The 14,530-nt window shown below is 43.3% G+C and overlaps 1 protein-coding gene across 3 annotated transcripts in view; it reads left to right on the top strand.

Moving 5' to 3' along the window:
- The window catches only part of gnao1a (guanine nucleotide binding protein (G protein), alpha activating activity polypeptide O, a), a 69,087-nt gene that overhangs the window by 31,477 nt on the left and 23,080 nt on the right, over positions 1–14,530 (top strand). The gene's annotated exons all lie outside the window — the stretch shown is intronic.

Here is a 14,530-nt window from a genome sequence, read left to right as displayed (position 1 = left end):
ATTCTTTTTAAATGCTATATATATTTGTGGTTAACGGGGAAGTTAGGGCGAACACCATTGTGTCGATCTGGCTTTTCTGACCTATAGTTTTATCTCCTCTTATTGTGTATCGGGTGTTATGCGCTTGTGCTTGTGTTTGATGTATTCACGCTTTTGGTCACCGGTTCCAGCTTGGCCACAGAGGTTTTCGGTCGTGCATTTCGAAATACGCTGCTGCGAATGGCTAACATGTTGAACGGTCCATAGAGTTACAGAGCTTGTGAATCGGAAACGAAGCATTTCGGCCAATCATTGGAGATAACCAACCCTACTGAGCATCTGAAAGTGTATATCAGTGTGCTGTGAATTTCTGCATGCATCTTTTTGTTTGTCTGATTGTGTGTTGATATTTCTCTACCAGACATAATCACCACCCAATGGACACAACATGTGTGACCCCTCAACTTGGAGGACGGTCAGGTAGTCCAAACTGGGGTGTGATGGATTGGTCAGCCTGCTGGTCAGCCCCCTGCCTGCAATAGCCTCTAAATACCCCAGCACCCTGCGCTGTGATCACCACATCACGGCCAGGGGCAGGGGGGGGGGATGCCAGCTACAGTTTTACTTAAATGGTGGTTTCGTATCTATCTACACCAGTGGTTCTCAACTGGTCTTTCCTCAGGGCCCACATGTGTCATTAGTCGTTCAATAGGGATGCAGCGATCAGGTATTTTTTCCGGCCAATCCTGATACCGATCACAGATTTTTATTTTGTTAAATATATATTAAGACGATGAACAGAGATGAGGGGGCATAAATGCTCTCCCATACCTGGAGTGCCGTCCTGGGGGGCGGCGGACTGACAGCAGGAGGTGTGGTTCACCGGTCAAAAACTGACAGGGATAGCGATAAGAACGCGTCACATTAAGTCCGTGTGACCTTCTGATGAAGACGGAAGTATATCCGTCGAAACATGTCAAGGTAAAGAGAATAACATCTACCAATATATGTGTCTGTGATAAAAGAAGACTATTAATATTTATACATTAATTCCTCTAAGAAAAGACGTGATGGCATGTAAACACAGAGCAGAGTCAAGTTCTATGGACTATTTGGGTAATACACACCGATATAATCCAACATAATCTAATATAAAAACATGTGATGCCCTCTGCACCTATGAATATTTGAGGGAATAAGAAATGATAAGAAGCAGGTCATAATGACAGTTCATTGGTCATTATTGCATTGGCTGTTTATATAGAATAAATATTGAATAGATTCTACAGTGTGTGTCTGTAAAGTCTCTATTTTACAGAACGCACCACCAATGAAGGTGGTGCTTTCAGCAGCGTTCGGTGTACGCTATATGGGAGATGTGTGGCCTGCTTTCTGCTTCCTGTGATGTGGCGCCAGCCTATTAACCAGATATACCACTGTGTTGTGCGTATGCTTTCACTTTAGAGACTGCTGGTCTCGGGGGTTATGATTTGAAGTAGCCAACCAAGTTGGCGATACCCTACAGCCTTGTTACAGAAGGTTTTGCACATGAGGAAACAGGCTGGAAATGTATCATTCTGATGAATAAATTCAGCCAAAACTACAATTAATTATTAAACAAGATAAATAAGAAGTATGCAAAGGAAGCGTACTGTATTTGCATAACACACAGACTCTTTGTGACATCCGTGAAAGGACGGCTTTGCTCACAAGTCCAGCTACAGCAGACCGAGCTGTTATAAAGTCTTGAATAAACCTTTGCCTCACATTGTAGGAACTAGGTTATCACAAAACTGCTATGGCTGCAATCGTTCGGCTATACATTCAATTTAATATGCCATTTTGAGTCTTCAAAAACTGCTTCCATTAAAGAGGAGGAGCAGAAAGTGAGTTTCACATAAAGCAGAGGGACTTAGAGGGGAGCAGCCTTGTTGTATCAGGGTTTAGATACTTCAGTCATTTAAACTAACTTGGGGATGTGTGATTGTTGACGAGTCTAGGTTTACAACTTTTAGCGGAAACCAACATAAAAATCTCAACAAGAAACAAGGAGAGAATGAAGCCCAGTGAGATTCAGGATGGTTAACAAAATGCTATTTATATGGTTAAGCTACCTGCTACCTTTATGTGAGTCAAGATAAATTATCTTAAAGCAGGAATACATTGCTGTCTCATTGACTGAACTTAATGATGACACTTCACCTAAGTTAGAGAGATACCAAAATGTCTGATCATTTTGAAAACTTTTTATCACTCAAAGGTCGATATATGGGCCGTCCAAATAAAAATTATAATATTTATAATAATTCCCACAATAACAATAGTTATCCACAGTTATACTAGTGTACGACTAGTATGGATTTATTATTTATGATGAAACAACCAAATACCAAAAGCGCATACTTCTATTCTTGGATATATGATCAACATAAATAATGGTGAAGGGATCATAGAAACATGACTGCCATGTTAGTCATTTGATAGAAACAGTCCAGGGTTTCTACTGAGAACGTAATAGCAACAAGTAGGCGTACAAAACCAACCGAGATATTATTAAAAACAGTTAAATGTTTGTGTCAGTTTGTGTGTGTGTCAGGGCTTCACCGGTGTTCTGGAAAGAGGGTTAAGCTTGTGAAACATGTCAGAGTATATTACATCACAACGGCTACGATTGGGTGAGAGCAATGGTCACGGGCCAACTTCCCTTATATTCCCCTGGGCACCCACACACACACACACACACACACGCAGCGCACACACACACACACACACACACACACACACACACACACACACACACACACACACACACACACACACACACACACACACACACACACACACACACACACCACACACACACACACACACACACACACACACACACATACACAGAGCTGCAGACAAGCTACCTTCTGTGTACCTTCCTCCGTGCTCCTGACATCGTTGTGGTGCCAACATCATATGACACGCACATGGAGTCCCAGCACCAGCCCAACAAACAGTGGAATGTGTCGCTCCCATTGCACCAATTTAACGGCACCACTGATTATCCACAGAGGCTTAACAATGCTTTGGTTCCCCCCCCCTGATCGGCATGTATCACCAGAATGCACTCCAGTTTGTAATGCAGGCAGACAGCACAATCTGTGACATGGACGTGGTTGGGTGGTACAGTGTTTGGCAGGCGTATGAGGCTGTTGTTCAGTGAACTCTGAGGTGTTTTTGATGCATTCCTTTGTGGGATTGCACTGTGAGTTTGTTTTGTTGAAATGATCCTAGACTTTTGTAATATAAGTGTGTTACTGTCTTTAATTTGTGTTGGATATTTAAAAATCAATATTTTGTGGACTTTTATATTACTCAAATATATTACTCTGGACTGTATAATTTGATAACCACAATAGTTCTCAGGGATCAATACCAGGAGACGTACTGTTTCAGCCTTGGGAAAGGACGGTGGTTGAACTCTGTGGCGCTATCCTCTTTCTACCGCTTATTACATTTAGGTCTCTGCTGTGCCGTTTGCCTGAGGGAGGAGTATATCAAGGTCACGACGTTTATTCAACATTCAACAGTATTTGAATTAGAGAGTGTTGTGTTGATATCTTAGAGAGAGAGAGAGAGAGAGAGAGAGAGAGAGAGAGAGAGAGAGAGAGAGAGAGAGAGAGAGAGAGAAGAGAAGAGGTGAGAGAGAGCAGAGAGAGAGAGAGAGAGATGAGAGAGACGGAGGAGAGATGAGGAGAGAGAGAGAGAGAGAGAGAGAGAGAGAGAGAGAGAGAGAGATCGTGGTCATTATTTTAGGGAGAGAGGCAATAAATGAAAAAAATCCCATAAGAGTGAGTCATGGTGATAAAACACAGACGTGTCATTTTGTTTCTATTAAGCTCTCTCAGAATAGAACAGGTTGCAAAAGGTGAAACTTAATTTATAATTCCTTCCAATCTGCCAACTGACGTTTTAAAACCCTTCTGCTTTAGGCATGAACCTTCAGGAAACATACAATTAAAATAGATGCCTAAACAACCTTTGATTATTTCCACCCTTTGAGGTAGAACAAAAAATGTGCCAATATTCAAAGTGAAATTAAAAAAATCCCTCAACTCATACACCTAAGAGATGGCACATTGCCGAGTAGAAGAGCATGTTCACCCAACATCATTGGTTTCTAGTGATCGAACTCAGCTTCTAGGCCGAATACCTCAGTTTCAAGTTTTGACCCATTATGACCACGGGGGTGCTATAACTAGTGGTCAAACCTATACGGCCGCGAACCGCACCCCATTTTATTTATCTGATTATGCAAATGAGCTGCTGTTGTTCAACCGGTCCAAAGTCTGCTTCAGAGAACCCCGTTGGCCAAAAATGTAGTTATCCCATCAAGGACCTCCCCCTTAGATAATGGGGAAAGTTTTGTCTCGATAGCTAACAAAATGTGTTTGAAGTGGTCAATTTAAAATTACCACCGTTTCAGGTACTCACCAAGCAATATTTGACAATGGAAGTCAATGGGGAAAATCCACTGACTTTAACCATTCCGGAGGCAAACCACTCAGGGTTGTCAGACAAGGTACACGCATAGAAGACGCACATAAGCAGGCCTCTGAAGAGTTAAGGAACTCTTCGGCGCCATAACTCAACACAATAACACCAACCGATCACAAGTCTGCTTCAAAGCAGACCAGGGACTTGTAGCTCGGCGTGCTCGCTCATTAGCCTTGGCGTCATTAGGATGTCAGTATGCAGCGGAACATTGTGCATACGACGAGAGGGCGCAACTACAAATATTGTCTTTAGAAAATGTACCTGCGGCGACATGTCGTTATTTTAATATTCTAATTATGTTCGTCATTTTATTGCTCGAGCAAACATGGCTTATAGGGATACACATGAGGACGTCAAGGAGAATGCATTGGCGGCCAAAGAATTTTTGTGTGTGTGTTTGTGTGTGTGTGCGTGTACCTACGTGCGTACGTAGGTGGGTGGGTGGGTGGGTGGTGGTGGTGGGTGGGTGTGTCCAACCAAAAGACAGCACGGTGCTCCTGGTGACAGGAGGATTTTATTTAGCGGCCTGCCAGGTTGCTATAGCAACAGGGACACCTGAGATACAAACAGAGGCAGTGAGAGAAAGAGAAAAAAGAGGGAGATAAAGATCAACGAGAGCATCATGTTAATGGGAAGGCATAATGTATTGATCCACAGTTAAATAACAACAGCCTTGAGTGGCTGGAGTTTACAATTTACATACATTGTTATAAGGTTTGCAAGATATTGGAAAAAGATTGTATTGCGATATTTTGTCTTTCTGGGATACATATTGAGATGGGACAAATTAAATGGGAAAATTAATTAGTCATGTTGCCTTTTGTTGTGACAACAATTGTGCAAGGCGCAATTGCAATTGACGCATGAAATGACGTTTTTTCAACCTCCATTCTGTAACCAAAATGATTCGATACAACTGACGTTGTTCTCTTTATCTCCCTCTTTCATCTTTCTAAAATTAGCCCTGATAGTGTATTGCAAGACCCAGCCACCCCCCCATCTAAAATTGCATGGTGGGAGGCCCAGTTTCCAGTGCTGTTCTACGACTAGCGGGGACTGTCTACGAATGCTTTGGTTTTCTGATCATAAGCTGATCAACATGAGGAAATAAAACATAATAGAGAAAAGTATATATATACTGTGCATCTAGAGAAGTATATTTACATGGTGTATAAGTGTACATTTTCAGAGGCAAGAGAACATGATAAAGAACAGTACTGTGTATTATAAACTTTATCTATAGAAGTGTGTTTATATGGTGTACTGGTGTAAATGTACGTAGGAAAGAAAACAATTAAGAAAAGTGTGTATATACTATACATCTGCAGTAGTATATTTATATGGTTTATAAGTGTAAAAGTTCAGAGGAAAGACAACATGATAAAGAACACTAGTACATGGTATACTGTACTGCATATGTTAAATCGCATGGACAGCTTACGAGACAACTCTGACCGTCTATTGGTCAGTCCTTCCATGTTTGTTTCCCGAAGCTCTTAAATGAGTTGTCTCATTAATCATTGAGACGGTCGACAGAATAGGAATTCATTTATGTCATTCATGATGTAAGGACACCAAAGCAGGCATCTGCTGCGTAAGGCTGGTAGGCTGCAGGTCAGATAACGCTAGAATACTTCTCTCACTCCGGGAGCTTGTGACCACGATTTGACATTGTTTATGGTGTTTAATAGACCTATGATTAAACAGTCATTGAATCAAAATCCCATGGTTGAATCTACAATCTACAATGTACAATCTAGCTAGCGGTGTCATCAATGTCATCATTCTGGGATGAGGGGTGAAGAAGTAGTAAAGTTGAGTGTGTTTGACTTCCTGGTCACTGTAAGTGAACAAAGTTTAAGGAGAGAAGCACAGACATGAGAGAGCAGTCAGTAATTAGAGAGAGAGAGGGGGAGACTGGTGGAGATGTGGGCGATGGAGAACAGGGAACGTTAATGGCCCTTTGTGAGCTGTTCTGTCTCTCCAAAAAATGGACCACTATGCAATAGTCTTGTATGCGGTCGCTGGTGCATTCAGAGTTATGCCCCACCATTGCTCTCTCTCTCTCTCTCTCTCTCTCTCTCTCTCTCTCTCTCTCTCTCTCTCTCGCTCACTTTTTCCCTCTTGCTCATTCCATGCTCATTCCATGTGTGGGCGAATTTGTATTCGGTAGCTCATAGAAAGTGTGTGTGGAGGGGGTTGGGGGGGGGTGGGGTTGGTTACAAGGAGGTAATGGAAGAGAGAATGCAAGAGAGAGAACATAAACTTGTTGTAAAGTGTGTGTGTGTGTGTGTGTGTGTGTGTGTGTGTGTGTGTGTGTGTGTGTGTGTGTGTGTGTGTGTGTGTGTGTGTGTGTGTGTGTGTGTGTGTGTGTGTGTGTGTGTGTGTGTGTGTGTGTGTGTGTGTGTGTGTGTGTTTGTTTTTGTATGCGGCAGCTGGTGCACCATTTCTGCTTTCTGCATTTCTGCCCGGCAGAGCTGGCTAGGAACCAGAGCTGCTCAAACACACACACACACACACACACACACACACACACACACACACACACACACACACACACACACACACACACACACACACACACACACACACACACACACACACACACACACACACACACACACACACAGTAAGTAGTAGTCGTAGTGGTTTGTGGATGATCAGAGGAACTGTGTAGAAGAGAAGCATAGTGATGACATCATCCTAATGAAATATGCCCAGTTACTTTGTATGATTATTTTTCAATAAGGCCCTTACATATTTAAACCCATCTCTTCAACATCACTTACATTGTAAGTGATTCGTCAGGTGTTGTAAGTCTTACAACACCTGACAAATCTTTTTTCACGCTCTCTCTTTCTTATTGTCCTATCTTTCTCTGTATTGTTGTTTTGGAGTATTTGTATGTATGCATGTATGTACTGTACTGTCCATTTGTATCCTTTTTGTTTTGTGTTTTTGTAAAGTGTCTTTGGGTACCGAGAAAAGCGCTATATAAAACCTATGTATTATTATTATTAAATGAAGTGTGTTTGTTATCGCTGTGAAAATATGCTAATGTATTTCAGCCACTCTTATGTTATAACCCTCATAAGCTTCTCAAACAAGGCAACAAAAAAAGCCATACTACAAGCGCACACACACACATTTACACAAACATAGGAGTTTGAATGGTGTCTTGATGATGGTTCGGTTCTCTCTCCCTTTGGGTGTCTCTTTCATACATTTTTTAAGCCCTCGAGGATACCAGTCTCTAGGATACCAAGCAGTTACCCTAGCAACGTCCCTCACTAGTCTCCTCTAAAGGATAGTGCAGGCGCGTGGTCACCTGACCACTTACCTCTCATGAGATTGGACGCCGTGTTTTCTCTTCCTGTCTTTATTTCATGCACACACACAGTTTATGGAGAGGAGGCCCCTAACAAATTATACATCTCTTCACTTCTCTCTATTGCTCTTTCCCTACTATCGCAGACATTGTTGTATGCATAGGCATGCATGAATATGATATCCATTGTAACAGTACAGAAGACATGATGAAGAGAATATTTTTCATGATAGGAGATGAGACAAAGCACACTTAATTCTTTAATGCTGGTTTAAACCAGCTGCTAACACACACATAAGCACGCATTCGTGCTCAGCCTCAGCGTTTAGTTCAAGCTTTCGACAGCAACGTTTTTCTTCTACTTGTGTGTGTGTGTGTGTGTGTGTGTGTGTGTGTGTGTGTGTGTGTGTGTGTGTGTGTGTGTGTGTGTGTGTGTGTGTGTGTGTGTGTGTGTGTGTGTGTGTGTGTGTTTGTGTGTGTGTGTGTGTTTGCGTGCGTGGTGTGTGTGTGTGTGTGCGGTGAGCCAGCGATGCCTCGCTGTACAGCCGGGGCCTGAGGGACTCTAGTGTGAAACGTCTCCAGTAGATTGCTCGACGGTTCAACGCCTCCTTGGCCTGTTCTCTGAGCTCTGGATCTCGCTCTCTGGGTGAGGAACGCTTGGTTGAAACTTGAAACACTATCAGGGCTAATTTTAGAAAGATGAAAGAGGGCGATAAAGACAGATACTGCAGGTGCGATGAGTGTGTCTGTTTCAGAGGTAGATAAAGACTGAGAGAGTGGGTCCAGATGGGGGAGGCAAGGAGGTAGAGAACGGGGGAGTGGTGTAGAAAACCGTTGGAAAGGATAAGCAGAAGAGGAACTACAGGAGGACAAGCATGGGCCAATAGAATTAAGAGAGACAAACACTTTAAACGCACACAAACACACGCACCATGTTTCATTATTTCGTTTTTTCCGCGTGTGTGTTAATGTGCATATGGATAGTTGGGACAGCCTGCCATGACAGGCAGGCTATTAAATCGGTTCTGTTGTACTGTACTGTCCGTCCCTTTGGGGAAAATGGTGTTGCGCATGAACGGAGCAGGTGTGAATGTGGTTGTCTGAGCCGCCCAGTAACCCGTAGTCAGAAGAACACCTCGAAATTGAGTCCAATGGTTTCACATCCAGGAAAATAAGTGCATGAACCTCCATGTTGACAGATAGATACGGTTTGGCCTTGTGCTGCCACAACCCTGTCTCTGACCCCCACTGCTAGTTGAAGACACCTTGTCCCTGCCCCCACACCCCTCCCTGCCTGGTCCCTTTCACTGACCACCAGTTTTAGCTGATGAATGTGTTTCGCCTCCATCCTGTTCTCATCCTCCTCCCTGCCAGACATCTGTCTCTGTGGGATCTCGAAATTGAGTTGAATTGTTTCACATCCAGGACTATAAGTGCATGAACCTCCATGTTGACAGTAAGATATGGTTCTCCCCCCCTTTTGTTCTTAAAGCAATGGATCAACGGAGCAACTTAGGGGTCGGTTTTTGCTGTTTATTTTAAATAACAAGTAATGATTGAGGGTAACTGAGAGCCACGCCCTTGTTCTGTGCTTTATATACAGTGTTTTGTGATGAATTGACAAGAAGCATTGTAACAAGCTTGGGAAATTAATGATGGGAGGAGAAGCATGGAAGAATGATGGAAGGATAATGAGAGAAGTTGTTTAATCACGGCTGTGCTTGGTGGTTGTTGTTGGTGTCTTGTGTGAGCCCACAAATAAAGGAGTGAACATTGCATCTTGGCTCTATGGTCTTTTTGCTCTTATTTTTTCGGACTGGAAACTTGTGATTCCTGACTCCTGATTTGGGATCAAACTTCTTCAATGTCTCAAACAGTAGGTCACTGACACACCACTCGTTGATTACCTCATTTCTTGTCCTCCATGGTTTGGTTGTTAAGCTTTGTACATTGTTAAGCTCCACTCAATGGATTTAAATACGGACAGGAATGTGTTGGCTAGTGTTCTGCGCCAAAGTTGAATGTTATGTAACCCTTTTTTGCATATAGAACCGGATACATAGAATTGCAAACCGATTACAGTACAGATACATAAACACACAAATCCTCATTGTGGACTGGCGATAACGACCAATAACTTCCTACATTTACTGTGCGTAGATCACACACACGTGCACACACACAAATACTGAAATGTTTGTGTGTAAAAGTGTGCGTTCTGTCTTTCGTCATTTGTAAGTCAGTTCCACCAGCCCCCCACTTCTCTTCCTGTAGTTCCTCTTTCTCCTTATCCTTTCTAACGATTTTCTTTCTCCCTCACTCCTCCCTCCCTCCTCCATCTCGACGCATTCTATTCTCTCTTAAGATCATAGACTGTAAAAAATATATGGATGTAGTGTCTGTGACATCCATAACCAAACTCAGCCCAGCCACTGAGTTACAATCAAACGAGGAAAACTATAAAAATGATTGGCTTTGTATTACGAGACTGAAATCACAAATACTCCCATTGACTTAGAAACGCCACCTATTGGCGATATGAGGTACTACATGTAGGTTGCTTCCACAACGGCTTATTTCTGATTTTGCCTAGCTTTGACCCCTAGATTGTGTGTATGTTTGTGTGCGTGCGTGTGTGTGTGTGTGTGTGTGTGTGTGTGTGTGTGTGTGTGTGTGTGTGTGTGTGTGTGTGTGTGTGTTTGTGTATTTGACAATTATGTGCTATATGTATTGGCGTGGTGCTCTGGCTGTGAGGGCAGGAATGGAAGCACACACACACTATAAACATTGGTATGCATCCACTGAGGGCTGAACACTGGGCTGAAAAACGGGTAAATATTGAATCACCTCAATAATTAAATATCCTCGATTGGGTGAGAGAGGGTGGAGAGACAATTGGGTGCAAATACACCTTAAAGATGGCGGTGTGCAGAGTAGTACAGCATGTTCACCCAAAACATCTTTGAGTTCGAGAGAGGGAGAGCACGAGAGTATGTAGAGGTAAATGTTTTCCTCTGCAAGATGAGAAAAAACGGAATTCAAGACCGACTGAAACCGCATGCCTGGTATAGGAAGCCTGTTACCATGGCAACAGCAGCTGACTGTCACATGATGCAGTGGACTTTTTTTGGGCGGCAGGCAAATAGGGAGAGGCGAGAGAGATGGAAAAAGAGAGGTGAGAGAAAAAGATAGGAAAGAAAAGGAGAGGGACGACGGGAATGTAGAGAGGGAGAATGTAGAGACAGAGTAGGCTAATAAGAGATTGTGAGGAGAAGAGAAGAGAAATTATGATAATGAGGGGGTGAGGTGTAGTGGAGGAAGGGAGGGGGGTGTCAGAGAAGAGGGGGGATGAGAGGATGAAGAGAAAGAGAAGGACAATAATAGAAGCACGACAGGGTGACATGAATGTTTACGCCAAAAGGTTCTTGGACAAATTGTTCTGGACTGTCCTGTTTGTGTAATAAGAGGCTGGCATTATTTTATCGTAGTAGAGCGGGGAGGATGAGGGGGGGTGTGTGTGCCTCTGGATGAAAAGAGGAGGTGTAGAGAAATACATGCTGAGGGCTAAAATAATAGACGGTGTGCTGAGAATGTGTAACAGACATGGCTCAAACTAAAGTGATTGAACGCCTTTTGTGTGTGTATGTTTTGTGTGGCTATTTGTCTCAATGCAGGACCGGATCAGTCTTAAGGCTTCTATTTAAACAATGCAGTGCATTGTACACCAATTCAGCAGCACATAGTGTCGCTGTGGGGTGCTGGCAGGGCAGCAGGAACCAGGAAGGGGTAGGAACCAAGTGCAGACAACTGCAGGAAACGTAGCAAAAAGGACCTTCAAAGACACTCAATAATCTCTATTTCATGAACTGAAAGAAAAACACTTACAATGTCAGAACCACAAGGATCAAGGGACATGAAAAAACCAAAGAAGTTAACTGGTATGTAATGGGAGAGACTCATGGGGGAATGCGGTGCAGCTGGGAGGATTGAGAGGGACGCTCAAGTGAATAAGGTGATTTCCGTTGGTAATGTCAGGACCTGTGAAGTGGCGGGAAAAGTAAAAGATATCTGGTGGACAGGGGGAGAACAAACACTAAACAAGATAAAGACAAAGACAGAACATGACACATACAGCAAATTATTTTAGACACCTCATAGAAGGTGCGCCACATTAGTTCTTGACTAAAGCTATCCTTTTGTAACCCATATCTCTGGGCTTTCTCGTTTTCACAAGACTGAAAGCATCATAAGATATATACATTTGTAGACTAGGGTGTCAGTTTGCTTCATACAATTCAACATTTAATGAGTGATGCCTCAGTATTCCTTGAGAGGATTCCTGCGTCTCGAAGGGTACATTACAACCTAATTTACAAACACGCATACATAAACACATAGATCTTAGGTTGTCCATTACGTCCGGTTCAGACAGTATTCTTGGCCAGGCCTGTGGGTTTAAAGTGTTTCTGAGGCACCCTGCCCAGTTCTTTATACTGTGAGAACTGGCACACACTCTGGTCTGATCCTGTGCACACACACACACACACACACACACACACACACACACACACACACACACACACACACACACACACACACACACATACACACACACACACACACACACACACACACACACACACACACACACACACACACACACACACACACACACACACATACACACACACACACACACACACACACACACACACACACACACACACACACACACACACACACACACACACACACTTTCTTCAACCAACATGCACACCTTTTGCTAACATCCTCTTGGTAGCTCTCTAGCCAAGTTTCCATTCAAGTCTTTACACTTTCAACGAAAGCCATTTATGTATAAAAAAAGCTTGATTTTAACAGAAATATAAAAAAATATGTGAATGCTATAGATAGATAGAACACAAAGGAACGCCCATCCAACTGTAGGGCTCGACAAGATCTGTTCACCAAAAAAGGGCTGACATGGTTGCCTAGCAACTACAGCTGATGAAAGTAACAACAGTTAAGGAGCCAGGAAGACGTTCTCCTGAGCGTTTCCCTGATCGATGTAACTATGGTGGAGAATTACGTAAGGAGTACCTTTGAAGCATAAAAAGAAAATGACCATTTCAATGGCCAAGGCCTATATCTCCACGTTGACATGTTCGGTTCATTTTCCCACAGAACCCACTGCTAGGTGTTTCTTCATCTCAATCTTGCAGTTTCAGTTGTGGTGTAAGGGAGAGGGAGAGAGAGACCAGGAAGATAATGAACCATTTGAAGCAGTCGACGGATGAGTAGGAAACATGAGAAACATATTATGCTACTCAATTACATATATTGTAATTTGGTTCCCTTTTCCTTTGTATTGGGATGGACATGTATCCATTTACAAGTACCTCCGGCTGATAATTGATATGGTGGAGGCTGCCTGTTGAACTTTATGAAAATGATGTGGCCCTAGTTCACAATGATGAGGAACTACTTTGATACGACTTTGATATGACATTCACAGAGAGCAGATAGATAGGGGTGAGGAATCGAGAGGGGGTAAGGGAGGGATGGATAGAGAAGGACGATTAGGAGGACGGGCGAAAGATGAGAACAGGGGATCAACTGGTGATGAAAAAACAGGGGAGGGAGTGAGGGAAGGACATTGGAATATGAGAGACAGAGAGAGAGAGAGAGAGAGAGAGAGAGAGAGAGAGATGGGTTGAGGAAGTCAGCATGACACCCAAAGGAAACAGCAGAAGTCAAATGAAGGCAAGTGCTAAATGGACTGCCTTTATGTAGCATTTTTGTCTAAAGCACTTTACAATATCGCCCGACATTCATCCATTGAACCACACCCCGACGGCGGAGTCAACCATGCAGGCCGACAGCCATCTCGTTGGGGCCAGTTAGGGGGAGGAGCCTTGCTCAGGGTCGCCACGACAGTGCCGGGGTTCGAACTAGCAACCTTTCGGTTACCAACCAACCCGCTCGACCTTCTGAGCTACTGCCGCCCTGCATGCTAGAGTGAGTGGCAATCGGGGGCAGCTGTTGGGGGATAAAGGGATGATTAAGAGTGGACGGAGAACAGACAGGAGACTATTGATGTGCTGGTAGTGAGTGATGGAGGGGCTGTAGAAGGGAGGGAGAGATGGATAGCTCCATCAGGGTCAAGGTAAGGTGAACGGTGAGGGTGGCCTCTTTACCCTCTGCGCATAATGTTAATTATTTTTCATTAGCTGAGTCATAAGCGATGCGCACTCAACAATACGACACACACACACACGCACTAATTCAACTTTCCGCATAAATATGCTCTGGGAAACATCTAAATACGTTTTTTGTTCAAAAAATGATTATCAATTTGCTCTGCTTTCTATAAATAATCCACTGGGGTGCTTAAGGCAGATCATGTGGTCTGCGATCAAACGCACCAATGTGTTCTAATTTGAACGCTACTGCAGACCCAAAGCCAGTTTGTGGACTATTAATTATGACTATTTTTCATTTCAGTATCAATATATGGCCTGTGTATTTGCTTTCCAATGTGACCATTCTGTTTTGTCACACACAAAACAAACATATTCTACTGATGGAGTACTACAGTACCCCTGAAGTACCGTGCCTTTAAAGTATCACTACAGAGAGCCGCCGGTGGCTCTCTTTCCTTCTGAGTTCCTGCTTTTA

Source organism: Gadus chalcogrammus, chromosome 9, assembly GCF_026213295.1.
Source record: "Gadus chalcogrammus isolate NIFS_2021 chromosome 9, NIFS_Gcha_1.0, whole genome shotgun sequence".
Classification (NCBI taxonomy): Eukaryota; Metazoa; Chordata; class Actinopteri; order Gadiformes; family Gadidae; genus Gadus; species Gadus chalcogrammus.
The sequence above is the reverse complement of the archived record's forward strand: the minus strand, read 5'-3'. Positions and strand labels throughout refer to the sequence as shown.